Source organism: Salvelinus alpinus, chromosome 14 (genome assembly GCF_045679555.1).
Source record: "Salvelinus alpinus chromosome 14, SLU_Salpinus.1, whole genome shotgun sequence".
Lineage (NCBI taxonomy): Eukaryota > Metazoa > Chordata > Actinopteri > Salmoniformes > Salmonidae > Salvelinus > Salvelinus alpinus.
In genome coordinates this window covers 2,266,895-2,282,722 of record NC_092099.1, presented here as the reverse complement: position 1 = coordinate 2,282,722, position 15,828 = coordinate 2,266,895, and the positions used below count along the sequence as shown (strand labels likewise).

Genomic DNA, 15,828 nt, shown 5'->3' with positions numbered 1-15,828 from the left:
TTTCTCATATCACAACCATTAAACTCTATCTATCTAAAAATAAGTGAAAAAAATAAGGTGGAATCCCTGAGCAAAGTTTCCTTTCTCTTCGGCAACTGAGTTAGGAAGGAAGCCTGTGTCTTTGTAGTGACTGGGTGTATTGATACACCATCCAAAGCCTAATTAATAACTTCACCATGCTTAAAGGGATATTCAGCAATTATTTATTTTTTTACACATCTACCTATCGGTGTCCTTCTTTGCAAGGAATTGAAAAACCTCCCTGGTCTTTGTGGTTAAATCTGTGCTGGAAATTCACTGATCGATTGAGGGATATTACAGATATTCGTATGTGTGGGGTACAGAGATGGGGTAATCATTCAAATAATCATGTTATACACTTATTGAACACAGAATGAGTCCACACAACTTATTATGCAATTTGTTAAGCACATTTCTCCTCCTGAACTTATTTAGTCTTGCCATAACAAATGTGAATACTTATTGACTCAAGACATTGACGAAAGACATTTTGTATTCATTTCAACAACAACAAAAAATTATCTTCTTTGACATTATGGAGTAGTGTGTCACTAACACAACATCACAATTTAATAAATGTTATATTTAGGCTTTAGGCTGTAATATAACAAAATTTGGAAAATTAAAGGGGTGTGAATACTTTCTGAAGGCACTGTACATACTGTATACTAGCCAAGGCTAATCCTATATAAATACCACTGTATACACCTTTTCTATTCATATACTGTCCATACATTCTATACACACCCTTATACACTGTACAAAACATTAGCTAGCCAGTTAGTGGTGCTGACAGATTGAAACCGTTACAGCACCAAAATGTGTTTCACTCCATCCCATAAAACATATAAGTTAGGCACTCACCAGACAGCTTCAGTAGATTGGTTTCCATTTTTCAACCGATTTTTCTTCTCCCCCTGACTGGTCGTCAACAGTTACTGGTCTTGGAACTCATTTGTTCAAGAGAAACAACTTCTGTTGTGAATGGGTCTGAATGTCTGTTGTGAATGGGTCTGAATCAATCTCCTGAAGCGTAGATTTTCCAACTGGCTAGCCTTACGACTTGCTCCAATGTATTTACTGACTTAGTTTTAGCAGTGAGGAATCATTCTTTATCAACATTTGAAGTTGTGAGTCAGACATATTTCTTAACTGTTAAGAATGAAACAAAACTATATGGAATTGTTTTAAGAAGGACATACCAAGGATCATTTAGCTATTTGATGTAGAATTTTGAGGCTCCTTGAAGTATCAAAAAAATATATAAAAAAATGTTTTGATGAAAAATTATTTTGGGACTTTCTGTAATTAGCCTAAACAAACTCATTGAATAACAGATTCACTACATGAAACAACAGATAGTCCCCCCCAAAAAATCAAAAGGAAGTTTGTTCTGAAGTGTCTGTCCTATATTTGAGAGATGTAAGAAAGATCTATATCTATGTATTTAACCCCTTGTTTTTGGAACATTCTAAGCCCTGTCTAAACTGGAGGGTGTGTGTGTGTGTTTTGGAATTGTTTTAATACGGACATACTAAGGATTATTTTTCCATTTGATTTTGAATGTGCGCTACAAAACTAAACAGCCTCTTGCTAGGTGTGCACTTGAATTAAAGGGTAACTACACCCAAAAATCGACATTTCTCAGATTTTTTTACCAGACCTCAGAACTGGTATCTTGATGTGGTTTTCAGCATTGTTGTGGACAAATGTAGTTGTTTTGGGGTATTAAGTGATTTTGAGAGCAAAAACCTGAAAAAAAACAGAAACCTGGAAAAACTAAATAGAGAAAACGCAATTTGGCAAAGAACAAAATGGAATCAGGCAAAAAATAACAGATTTCATAGGGCCCTACCTAATGAAAAATTTTTAATTTGGAGGGGGTGTGTGCAGAATGTAGTGCTGTGCACTGTGGTCAACATTACATTACCCCTTTCAATACAAAGTATATATCAAACGTGATTATGTCTGTTGGGAAATGTCACACTTCTCAAGAATCAATGTAAGGTTTCTAGATTTGATCAAATGTATTTATTTTTTTTGCTTAATTTGATCAAACATAGCATCTAATAGTCCAGCTTCCAGTTCGTTATTGATGGCGAGTATGATGCTTTCCAATTGATAGCTATTCATTTTTATGCTGCAATTAGTTTTTGATATTGGTCACCAATATTTACATTTCCCTACAGACATAATCATGGAGATGGATGGATATAAATTCCTAGACAAAATGATATGATAGCACAGACATCCCAAAATAGTGTCAGTTTGTCACAGGAACACAGCATATGCAATAGGGTTCCTGATTAGTTTTTTTAATCTCCAACAGAGATTAAACATACAGTACACATAGTACATTCTGGTAGGAGGGTAGTAAATCCTATGGATTCTTTTGAATTGCAATAATTGATGTCTAAGGTTGTAGGAGCAAATATGAACATTTTCACATATCGGTGACCAGTGGTTGCAAACATTTCTAATAACATGTTTTACCGTTGTCATTATGGGGTATTGTGTGTAGATGGGTTAGAGAAAAAATGTGCTAAGCAAACAATACACAACTTTACATTAGTGTGTCCCCAGAGGATTTTAGCTGCACAAATACATTATTAGACTGTATTAGTGATTTTAAATACTTGGATGGCTCACAACTTCCTGCAGCTAAATCAAAACAACACAGAGGTACTTATTATTGGAGCCAAAGCACAGAGAGAGAATTTGGCCGCACATTTTAATTAATGGGCAATAAAGATAAAACACCAGGTAAAAAACCTAGGTATCATTTTAGATTCTGAACTCGATTTCGAATCACACATTAGGAATGTGACTAAAATAGCTTTTTACCACCTGAGGAACATTGCCAAGGAGCGGCCGTTTCTATCTCAGGCTGATACAGAGAGACTAATCTATACTTTTATTACAAGCAGGCTTGATTACTGTAATGCTCTCCTGTCTGGTCTACCCAAGAAGGTCATTTGGTCAACTGCAAAACATACAGAATGCCTGCAGCACAGGTACTGACCAGACGGAGAGCACACATTACACCGGTTTTAAGGTCTCTACACTGACTGCCTGTGAGTTTTAGAATTAATTCTAAGATTCTTCTATTTGTTTTTAAATCAATCCACGATTGTACACCCCAATACATGTCAGACATGCTTTTGAGTCATGTACCCAGTAGGTCCCTCAGGTCCTCTGGTACTGGCCTTTTAACTATCCCAAAGCCTAGGACCAAGAGGCATGGAGAGGCAGCCTTTAGTTACTATGCCCCCTGACTCTGGAATAGCCTGCCAGAGAACCTGAGGGGGGCGGAAACTGTGGACATTCTGTATTTAAAAGAGATCTTAAAAACACACCTTTTTAGCTTTGCTTTTCCTTATGGTGCTTTTTTTTGTCTTTCAGTTTTTGGCAGTCTTTTTTTCTTCATCCTCTTATGTTTGTTGTGTAGTAAATATTTATGTTTTTACTGTGAAGCGCATTGTGTTGCATTCAGAGGGCTCCCGAGTGGCGTAGCGGTCTAAGGCACTGCATCTCAGTGCTAGAAACGTCACTACAGGACCTGGTTTGATTCCAGGCTGTATCACAACCGGCCGTGATTGGGAGTCCCAAAGGTCGGTGCACAATTGGCCTAGCGTCTTCAGGGTTAGGGTTTGGCCATGGTAGGCCGTCATTGTAAATAAGAATTTGTTCGTAACTGACTTGCCTGGTTAAATAAAGGTTAAATAAAAAAAATGTCTGAAGCGCACTGCGTTGCATTCATGTCTGAAATGTACTATATAAATAAAGGTTGATTTGAATAAGTCAAGGGTATGAATACATTCTGAAGGCACAGTAACTAGTTTCATTACACTTAATCCCTTTTTACTGTTGCCAAGCCCATCAAGGTCCTGATTGATGAGTCACTAATCCAGTCACAGCTTTTTGTCTTTTGGCAATGCTAGGGACCCCCCCACACACGCACACAGTGCTTTTAACATTGTGTGTCAAATATGTAATTAGAAAACACTATGTAATCATGTATGTCAAAGTGTATGTTTGTTCATACAGTCATTTTTGTTCACCTGGGATTTGAACATGACGATCTTCCTGCTATGCCACTGTCTATCAATGACTGATTTCACCTGTAAGCCTATTCCTACACTTTGCACTTCAAAGTACATCTCAGCTCTGTTAAAAATACAATGAAGAAAACTACTATATTTTTAATTATCGTAGTGATTCAGGAGTAACAGAATAATAGTCCCCACCAACATTAGACAACTATACCGAAAACCCAATGAGAGAATTGTCAGATTAACTGAAAACTAGAGTCAAGTACTAAGTGATCATGTCAAATGTAATTATATTGTCATAGATTTTTTTTTTTACTATTTTAGCTGAACAGCATTTCATTACTTTACTTACAATAGTTTGGAACAGAGAACGCTCCCCTGAGACCATCACGCAACATTCTTAAAATGTTCTCAGAACGTCAGCCTTAAGGAACCTAATGGGAATATTGCCGAATGTCCTCAGACATTCCTTGTTTGCTGGGTAGGCCACACAACTGTCATTCCAATGAAAATGTCTCAACTACAGTTGTTGCGTGTGAACTGAAAGGAGGAAGACATAGAGCAAAGAGACCTTCGGTCAGACGATGAGAATAAAAGTAAGGATCACGTAGACGACACTCTTAGTAAAGCAAATCAATTCTTAATCATTAAAGCTGTGGGTTTCAGATAAATAGATGCATAATTACCTTCGTAAAACATTCAGTGTAAATTAAGTTTGCTTTTGTTGAATGATGATGCAATGATCAAACAGTACAGAGTATTGTAGGAAACTCACAGGTCTGCTGTTCATTCAGAAACTCAAATGTAATTATATTGGACACCTTGTCTTGTTGTCAGATGCCCTGTCGATTTCCCTGCTGCAGATCCATTCACTCATTCAAGCTTTGCTAACATGCTGTTTCTGGTTGTTGTGGTCCATCAAAAACTGCAGTATGTGTTGAAACGAGAGAAAATGTATTATGGTTCTGCAACTTTCTTTTTTTGCTTTCTGATTTGGAATACGTGCTGTTGTGATGGAAGGAACTCATAAGAAATTAGAACGTTTCAGGCTATTATTTGGGGAGAGAAATATGATGGTCTGTCTAGTGATGACAGCTTTTACGAGAAAAAAAAAGTTCAAATGTATGCACGCTCTGGATAAGAGCGTTTCCTAAATGATTAAAATGTTTTTAAAAATGTAACACTAGAACTGCTGGGCTTCTCAACCTGCAAGTACCCACTAGAGAACTCGATGTCGGGTGTCCCTTTTTAGCCTTCGTATCATATTGACAGATTCATCTACTGTGTTAACCTGGCTACGCTCATTCATAATCATATCCGTATATTGAAAGGTGACACTCGTGGTGGGAAAAAAACGGAAGAGTTTTATTATGCTTAAGTAGATAAGGAGCAGTGTGTGTGTGTGTGTGTGTGTGTGTGTGTGTGTGTGTGTGTGTGACTGTGTCTGTTGGGGAATAGTGAACTACATTTAGTTGATATTTTAGTCATTTAGCAGACGCTCTTATCCAGAGTGAGTTACAGTTAGTGCATTCATCTAAAGATAGCTAGGTGGGACAACCACATATACCACGTAATAATACGTTTAAACAAAATCTTAAATAAGTAGCTAACAGCAAAGTCAGAGCTAGTAAGGGGGAAAAAAGTAAAGTGTGAGTGTTCATTCACAAAAGGCTTCCCCCCACCCCCAACTAGTAATGTAACTACATTTTGCAGTAGCTTGGTGGTAGTTCAACTAAATTGTAATCTTTGCCATGTTTTCAGTAGTTATTAACTTTTTTGCCATGTAGCATTGTAGGTAACTACTGGAATTACACAGCTTTTTTTGCAAAAATAAAATATGGGTGAAGTAGGCAATACTTTATTTAGTTATTTTGCACCAGAACTGCCTCATTCTCACTTGAAACATTGTTTTTGTGTTTAATAGGCTACCTTACATATTCTGTTAACATCTGACTCCAGAGTGATCTCTTTTTGCAATTTTGTATTTTATGACATTTCAGATTTGGATATGATAATTTTTCACTAAGTAGTTTGGATGTTTTTATTTTTTATTTCACCTTTATTTAACCAGGTAGGCCAGTTGAGAACAAGTTCTCATCTACAACTGCGATCTGTTGTAGTTAACTAAAGTTACTTTGGTCAGGGTTGTGACCAAAAACCCGATGGTCACTCTAACAGAGCTCCAGGGTGCCTCTGTGAGATGGGAGAACCTTCCAAAAGGACAACCATCTCTGAAGCACTCCACCAATCAGGCCTTTATGGTACAATATCCAGATGGAAGCCACTCCTCAGTAAAAGGCAAATGACAGCCCTCTTGGAGTTTGCCAAAAGGCACCTAAAGGACTCTCAGACCATGAGAAACAAGATTCTCTGGTCTGATGAAACCAAGATTGAACTATTTGGCCTGAATGCCAAGCGTCACGTCTGGAGGAAATCTGGCACCATCCCTTTCAGTGAAGCATGGTGGTGGCAGCATTATGCTGTGGGGATGATTTTCAGCGGCAGGAACTGGGAGACTAGTCAGGATTGAGGCAAAGATGAACAGAGCAAAGTACAGAGAGATCCTTGATGAAAACCTGCTCCAGAACGCTCAGGACCTCAGACTGGGGCGAAAGTTCACCTTCCAACAGGACAACGATCCTAAGCACACAGCCAAAATAACGCAGGAGTGTATTGGGGACAAGTCTCTGAATGTCCTTGAGTGGGCCAGCCACTCTCCCCATCCAACCTGACAGAGCTTGAGAGAATCTGCAAATAAGAATGGGAGAAATTCCCCAAATACAGGTGTGCCAAGCTTGTAGCATCATTCCCAAGAGGACTCAAGGCTGTAATCGCTGACAAAAGTGCTTCAACAAAGTACTGAGTAGAGGGTCTGAATAGTTATTTATGTAAATGTGATATTTCAGGTTTTTATTTAATACATTTGCAAAAATCTCTGAAACCTGTTTTTGCTTCGTCATTATGGGGTATTGTGTGTAGATTGAGGGGGGGGAAATTATTTAATTAATTTTAGAATAAGGGGCGGCAGCTAGCCTAGTGGTTAGAGCGTTGGACTAGTAACCGAAAGGTTGCAAGATCGAATCCTCGAGCTGACAAGGTAAAAATCTGTCGTTCTGCCCCTGAACAAGGAATTATACCCACTGTTCCTAGGCCATCATTGAAAATAAGAATTTGTTTTTAACTGACTTGCCTAGTTAAAAATATATATTTTTAAAAATAAGGCTGCAACCTAACAAAATGTGGAAAAATTCAAGGGGTCTGAATACTTTCTGAATGCACTGTATGCCATGATGGAGGCACCAGCAAAGAGCAATCTTTACAAAGTTCAATAACATAGCACAAACACAAAACTCTAAATATACCAGAGCTGTGTACTGGCAACTGTCCTTTATTGTTAGGCATGATGGAAAACGACAGATGCAGACCTGATAAAACTATTTGCCTTCCGCAGAAATTGTCTCCGGAGAATCATGCACATCTTCTGCACAAACACAATATCAAACACCGAGCTCCTTAGACAAATGAAGCAGGAAGCCATGGATGCCATACATAAGAGACGCCGCTGGAGCTGGATTGGACACGCACTGAGAAAGAGTACAGACTCCATCCCAAGAATAGGTGTCCATTGGACTCCAGAGGGCGGGTGTAAAAGCGGGAGGCCCAAGACAAAGGGGCGGAGAACAATCAACAAAATCAGCAGAGCTGGGGCACGGTGGAGAATATGGCCAGAGTCAGACAGTAAAGGTGTGCCTTTGTTATTGCCCTATGCGCCAGTGGACGTGTTTTGGATGAGTGAGTGAGTGAGATGATGAAGATTTAGAATGGAATGTTTGCTTCGCAAGTCTCATTAATTAAATCAATCAAAATGGATTTGTATGCTTACAGATACATAGACGCACAATATACTTTTGTAAAACAAGTGTAAATCAAGTTTGATTTCAAAAGTTTTAAGCTATTATTTGGGGATGGAAATATGATGGGCTGTCATCAGTTGATGCACCTTTAAAAGTATTTTTGTGGTAGTTGTAGAACCATGTAGAATAGGTTCGTATGTAGACCTGCTGATAGTTAGCTGTAGTTCTAGCTAATAAATAAACTCTTTAGGCTAACAGTGATCATTGAAAAGTACATTTCCGGAAGAAAATGTGATGTGCTTGTTTGAAAGGATTAGGGTTTTGAAATAAGTTATAGTACGATAGTGTCTGCGATAGTAATGGTGGTGACCGGTTATAGTTAAAAAAGTAGGTAGATGAAAAACATTGGCTGGTTGGTTGATAGGATAAACTGAAAGTTGATTTGGTGTCACTTGCTTGAATGGTTCAAGAGTTACAATTATTGTTGTTGGGTATTATATGCAAATGTATGCATATTTAAGTAGTGCTCATTTATCATGCATACCACAGCTACACCAGAGCGAGTGCGAACCAGACCTAGCTTGCTACACCAAGGAGCTGAGTGTGGGTCAGTAGTTTTGTGGTAAGTAGGTGTGTGGTTAGTAGTTTTGTGGTAAGTAGGTGTGTGGTTGTGGTCAGTAGCTGTGGTCAGCAGTTGTGGTCAGCAGTTTTGGTCAGTAGTGGTGTGGCTGTGGTCAGTAGTTTTGGTCAGCAGTTTTGTGGTTGTGGTCAGTAGTTGTGGTCAGTCGTTTTGGTCAGTAGTGGTGTGGCTGTGGTCATTAGTTGTGTGGTTCAGTAGTTGTGTGGTCATTAGTTGTGGTCAGTAGTTTTGTGGTTGTGGTCAGTAGTTGTGGTTTAGTAGTTGTGGTTGTGGGCAGCTAGAAATCTTATCTGTATCATTCCAGGGTGTCCAGACCGGGGAAGCATTAGAAATCTTCTCTGTAGTGTTCCAGGTCATGCCATAATGTAATTATTTTGGAAGATAATGTACTTCTCCCTGTTAGTTGAAATCATATTTTTTCAAAGCCATTTTAGCTATCGCACTAGGTGTTTGGTCTGAACAGATTCACAAATCATGGGAATTTGTCGCCCTATGAAGACGTTGTCTCCCTCTAAGGCAACCCCCCATGCAGTTGCCTTAGCAGGCCTGATCCCTCCATAGCTAAAGCCAGTGTGAGAAACATGCTAACAAATGTTTGTGCTATGAAACTAAATAAATACTGCATTCTGACCCATAAAACTTTGTTGCTCGATTCATGATAGTGTTAGACAAACCAATGAAAGTGAACTTAAACGTAATGCACTGTAGTTTATTGGAATTTGCAGCTGTTGTTGGCAAGTAATGAATCTGCCAGCTTCTGACATGACTATGTCCTTACATCTGCGAAAGTTTAACAGACATCCTCTCCATTAAACTGCTCATGACGTTTAATGCCTTCATTTCCTCTCCTGGTGTTTTAATTATTACGTCAATTGAGCGTTACCTATACAAGCTCATTATGAGATTAATTTGATTTGTGCTAGTAAAAGCGCAATGGCAAAATAAAATAATGTTGCTAGTAGAGGCTGTACTACTGTCTGACAAATTCTACGTAGTGTTAGAGCATGACTCGGAGATAAGGTAGCGATGTGTGTGCGCGCGTACATGCTTGTGTGTGCCTGTGTGCATCTGTGTTTGTGTGAGAGAGAGTATGTCTTTTTGTTTGTACTCTGTACTAAGGAGAGCAAGATAAATGCCAGTGCCTGCACACTATTTCAAAGTTGTTGGAGTACGGCAGAGGAAATTAGACTGCCTCCCTGTGTACTGGTCTGACAGATTAGTTTATGAGTTATGAACACATTAATAAATGCTGCATTTATAAAAGTTGCAACATATCCAGAAGAAAAACTAAAAAACGACCCCCCTCCTTCCCCCCAAGCAGTGATGATGACGGTGGCCGTTAAAAACTCAAACAGATATTAAAAAGACTAATCTTTGGCCCATCTTGATCATTCACTCTCACGCAGATGGGCCCCTATGTAATGTGCCCGTCTGACACGAGCGTCACTCAGCTCAAAGTGCAGACTCAGAAGAAACCCTAGACAACCACATCTGCCTGCCTGCCTACACATAGTCCTAGCAGTATAACTATCTGCCACAGTTATATGAACCAATATTTATTTGCATACAGTATACGTTGCAATGTCTGCACTTCTGACAAACTGAGAACGGTAAAATAGCTCCTATTCTCTCACATCCTTGAGAATGAGAAAATACTATGAAAGCCATGATCTCTTGAAGAGTGACCTAACTGTTACCACCCTCCCTTTTGTATAGACCTACCTTGCATTGCAGACTGGTCCCATAGACTGGACGTCACATTGTATACGTTAACCTGGGACACTTAAATGAGTTATGTATGGTAACATAAGACAGATGGTTACTTAAGGTAAAAACCAAAGTAGGGTGGTTGGTGGGGATTGATGGATGGGCTGTAACACTAACGTCCAGCAATCCCAACTACTTATGAAGTTAGCTAACCCTTCCACTAACCTTAACCATTTTAGCTAACCCTCCCTTTAACCCTAACATTAACCCTTAGCTAACCCTTCCCCTAACCCTTTAACCTAACTCCGAAACTTAGCCTTAACCCCTAGCCTAGCTAACGTTAGCCAGCTAGCTAACATTAGCCAACTAGCTAGAAATTGTAACATATCATATGTTTTACAAATTCATAACATCTAGTAACTGTAACCCATTGATTCGAGTTGAAAAATAAATGCTATTTATAAGTGCTATTTATTTACATGTGAAAATGAATGCCATATGCTGCATTTGCTATAAGCCTATTTTGTTGCCTGCCTCTGTTTTGGTAAAAAGCTGAGGGATGGGCCTGGAGAAATGTAACCACTCTCAGATTAATAGACAGAGATATGGATGCAAGGACTGACCATCCATGTTATGAGGTTATACAGTGTTTGTTTACATTTCCAATGTTTACAAACATTTCCAATGTTTACAAACATTGGAGAAAAACAAGCTTATATTTTATAAGTCCAAAAACGGATGTAGCAACTACAGATTCCCCCCTTTTAAGTCTATCAAAAGTGTGCTAGTTTAAGAATGTGTAAATTAGGCATATGGATTTTTTTTAATCAGCATGAATTAGATTGAGCAATAAAAGCCTCACTTTTATTCTATAGGCTGGGATCTGCACTATGCAGCTGTTGCAAGAGCGTATTTTTCACTGTCTGTGAACTGGTTTGAAAACAATGGTTGATAGGCAGTTTAAACTTCTTGAATTCAACCATTATTCGGTTCAAATACACATTTAGATTTGTGAACAGCCATCCAGAACAACCACATTCCATAAGGCACAAATAGCTAAATGAGAGAGCAGCAGTGTGATTCACATCAATGTGCTATGTAGATATCAATAATAAGTGATATCCGTATCGCCATAGACTACACTGCTGTCATCCTTACCTCCAAGAGTTTATTCAAGTTGGATAATCTTTGGGTGCCGACAGCAGTCGCATCATTGGAAGACATATCTTGGACTGTAGCCTACAAAAGCCTATTCCTGTTCTTGAATGTCATTTGAGAAACATCCTTTCTGAATTTAAAAGTAATCCTTGAAGTAATCATCTAGTTTTTCAAAAGTATCTGAAATCTGATTACAATATTTTGGCTGGCTACGTAACGGATGACAGTTACAGGTTTTTTGTAAACCCTTACATGTAACGGATTACATGGAATCTGTTACTCCCCAACCCTGCATATAGTACGTTTTGCTAATTCGTAACATACTGTACATTTTGCTAATTTGTAACATATAGTATGTTTGCAAATTCGTAAATATAGTACGTTTCCAATTCATAACATATAGTATGTTTTGAAAATTCGTAACATATAGTATGTTTAGCAAATTCGTAACATATTATACGTTTGCAAATTCGTAACATATAATACAAATTGTAATCCGTAACATATTATACAAAATGGGTGATGGACATCCACTAATTAATACATACCATAGGACACGTAAGGTATCATACTAAATGGAGTGTCTCGGATATACATACAGAATAATACAAAATGCTCAGAGACCAGGTTGTGCTTTTGCCAAAGATACAGTCAACTTTTGGTGTTTCGCTCTCACCATTTTATCTCTTTATGATCTAACATGTACATAAGTAACGGCAGAACTCTGGGAGTGAGTCTGCGTGAGTTATTTTTACTCATGACTCGGCAGTTCCTGAACTGGTCACCCTTGAGCAAAAGCTGCCAATGTGGCAAAACTAGTTAGGACGACAAAAGGACAACATCTCCCTGGGGAGTAACATCCCTGGTGGAAAGGAAGCAATGTGATGCAACGACTTTGTGGATGATACAACACGGGGATTATAACGACGACTGACATTTTGTATGTCACTCGTCCACACGTAAGGGCAGGCGACATTGGGGACAATTTTTCTTCGAAATGACTTGCCAGTAATTTATCTGATCAAAAACGATGTTATAGTGAAACAAAACATCAGCAAAATGGTTTATAAACCATTTTCAATCCTGTGTACAACTTAGTATTTTACAAAGAAGGAGATGCAACCAAAATCCTGAATCAAAAAGTATGAATCATCACATCCTAAATCACCCATCTCGACGCCTATCAGCACTACCGTTAGAGAAAACTTAACAGAAAACCTCTGTCTCTGTCAGGAATAAAGCTTTCCTAGACGGACACAACAAAAGAGGAAAACTAACATCGTGGTATGGAATGGAGACGGGGTCAATACCCAATTTAAACTCAGCCAACTCAGGGAAACCCTTGCGGGCCAATTTCCAATTCCTCAATTCCAATTAGTAGTATTAGTACAGAGCTTCTTCAGGAGCCCCATGTAGGAAAAGAAAAGAGATAACGTAGCCTTACTCACCAGAGTTGCGCTAGGTCGTGGGTTCTCAGGGCATTAATGGAGCCGTTTGGCAGAGAGCAGAGGGGACGACCGAGCACAGCTGCGTCTCCGTGCAGATCAGTTCATCAGTCTTTAGACTTGTTTCCAGGTTGATAACCGGCCCATTCTACACAGCCAGAGCACCAAACATTGAAAGTCAACATCTAGATAGGGCTAATTGACATGACAAACACAATCATGCGTCTGTCATCTCTTCTGGTTCATACGTTCTACGGCAGTAGACCAGACCTTGTTCAGGCAAGGCCTTCATGTACTGTTAGCTAAAGAGGAAAAGGGCCACCGAGCAAAAAGGCAAACACATGTGCATGTGGACTGGGTTACTTCATCTTCATGCATTTTGCTAAGTTCTCTGATTAGGGAAAAGTAGCAAAAAGAGAATTGTTACAGTAAACTACACCATTATGTATTTCCTCTTTCAATTATAGTGGGGCATCATTTATAATGAATTCAGAGATGCAAAGCTATAATGTCAATCTGTCTCTGTGTATTCATGCGGGTGTTGTGGGCATGTGCATGCATTTATAAATGCATGTGTGATTATGTTTTTGTTTGTGTATATGTGGGAATGCATGTGTGATTGATTGAATGGATGACTGATTGTGTGTGTAAGCATGTGTGCATGTACATATCTGTGCTGCATTGCCGTATCTACTCAGATAGATATTCTTGTTACAGTTTCGACGGGCTAACCTAGCTTCTATTTGCTACAGATATCAATCATATCTTTGTTCATATTCATGGGTTTTGGCTGAGGTGGATTATTCTTGATTTTATACTTATTTAATGTTAATTTAAACCAGGAAGTCCCATTGAAGTCAAATACCTTTTTTCAAGGGAGACCTGGGTCATGTTCATTAGGCACTAAAAGGATGAAAACGGACTGAAAATGGGAGGGAAAACCTGAACTTGTCCAATAAGAAAAGCTTATTTTTGGTTCCCGTTGCGAAATGTTTTATAACACTTACAATTGCGTGGCCCTAATGAACATGACCCAGGCCGAGAAAGGCAGATCATTGAGGTGTGATTGTTCTCTCACCAAAAAGGGATCCCAAAAGTCTCCTGGGTTTTCTCTTCCAGGTCATGTGACCTTGTGCTGTCAACCTTCCAGAGGACTGGGGAGACTTCTGTCTGTCCAGTGCCGTTCCACCTGGAACAGGAGAGATGGACAGACGGTCATGAGGTAATGGTGGAATACAGTAAAATGTCATGTACATGGTATACTAGAATATATCATCACAATAATGGGTTACAGTGGTGAATGTCTCTGCTGTGCTGTTATACAGTATATTGTTTACTCTGACATTGTAATTGTAATTTCCAGTTATACATTTCAGGTAATTTGGTTTTAGGGGGCAGTTATTAAATAATTTGAAAAACTCTGTGGCAGTTACATTAATTTGTCAAGACCTACCCCCACATTTTATGGACAAGTGCAGGCAAGGGCATCAATGTTGACAAGAGATTAAATGTGAAGTAAAAGCTAAGAAACTTGAGGTACACAGCATTAACCCACCTATATTAGTACTTACCTGAGCAATGCTTCCTTGGTGACCACTTCAAATGGTATAACAGTGTCCAATAATATGTTCCTCTTCAGGTTTATATTGGATTCGTTGGAAAAACTGGAAGAAAGAAATCACAGCTAAAGATAATACCTCAGTAATAAAGTAGTGCCCTATGCATTTGACTTTCATACTCTCCATGAATATCAATTCATTAATAGAGAAAGAATAAATGCTGTACTGTGTTTTTACCTACATTCTACCAGTATGTCTCAAATCAATAAAATGAATGCGTTTCATATAACAATGTGGTATTTTACAGCCTGTAAAACACGTAGTCCATGTGTTAAATTAAGCCATTTCAAGACAACATCCCAGGCAGGGCCGGCCCTAGCCTTTTGGGGGCCCTAAGCAAGATTTGGTTGCCCCCCCACTTCGGGGGCAAAACATTTTAGTAGCCCCCCTCTTGACGGCAGAGAGAAGCATTTAAGTTTTAAAGTACATTTCCTGCAAATCTACACATTTTGCCATGGGGAGAAGAGACAATGTTGCAGTTTTGAAGCAACATTTCTGCAATTCTTCACATTTTGCCATAGGGCAGAGAGCAGTTTAGAAATGTTATGCCAAATTTCATGCATTTCTAATATTTTTGCCAAGACTTAACTTCTCTTGGGTAGGGGGCAGAATTTTGGATGAAAAGCATGCCCAAATTAAACTGCCAGCTACTCATCCCCAGAAGATAAGATATGCATATTATTAGTAGATTTGGATAGAAAACACTCTGAAGTTTCTAAAACTGTTTGAATCATGTCTGTGAGTATAACATAACTTATTTAGCAGGCGAAACCCCGAGGACAAACCATTCAGATTTTATTTTCTTTGAGATCACTCTCTTTTCAATGAGCTTTCATTGGGAAACCAGTTTTCTAAGGGACCTTCTTGCAGTTCCTACCGCTTCCACTGGATGTCAACAGTCTTTAGAAATTGGCTGAGGTTATTCCTTTGTGTAATGAAGAAATATGGCCATCTTGAAGGAGGGTCACTCGAAGTGTCCTGTTTGTTAGAAGCGCATGACCAGAAAGCTAGCTACAGTTGGTTTTAATCCTGTATTGAACACAGATCAATCCGTCTTCAATTTGATCGATTTATTTACGAAAAAAAATACCTAAAGTTGTACTACAAAAGTAGTTTGAAATTTTTTGGCAAAGTTTACAGGTAACCTTTGAGATATTTTGTAGTCACGTTTCACAATTTGGAACCGGTGTTTTTCTGGATCAAACGGCGCCAAATAAATTGACATTTTGGATATATATCGACAGAATTAATCGAACAAAAGGACCATTTGTGATGTTTATGGGACATATTGGAGTGCCAACAACAGAAGCTCGTCAAAGGTAAGGCATGAAT

General features: G+C 38.8%; 1 protein-coding gene across 10 annotated transcripts in view; it reads right to left on the bottom strand.

The window, feature by feature from the left end:
* Window positions 1-14,066, bottom strand: part of pcbp3 (poly(rC) binding protein 3) — a 124,151-nt gene extending 110,085 nt beyond the window's left edge. For all 10 annotated transcript variants that reach the window (XR_011667701.1, XR_011667702.1, XR_011667703.1 and 7 more), the window contains exons 1-2: window positions 13,956-14,066; window positions 12,881-13,025 (exon numbers count right to left, since the gene is read on the bottom strand). The gene's annotated coding sequence lies outside the window, so the exon portion shown is untranslated. The remainder of the gene's footprint in view (window positions 1-12,880; window positions 13,026-13,955) is intronic.
* Between the last annotated feature and the right edge of the window lie 1,762 nt (window positions 14,067-15,828).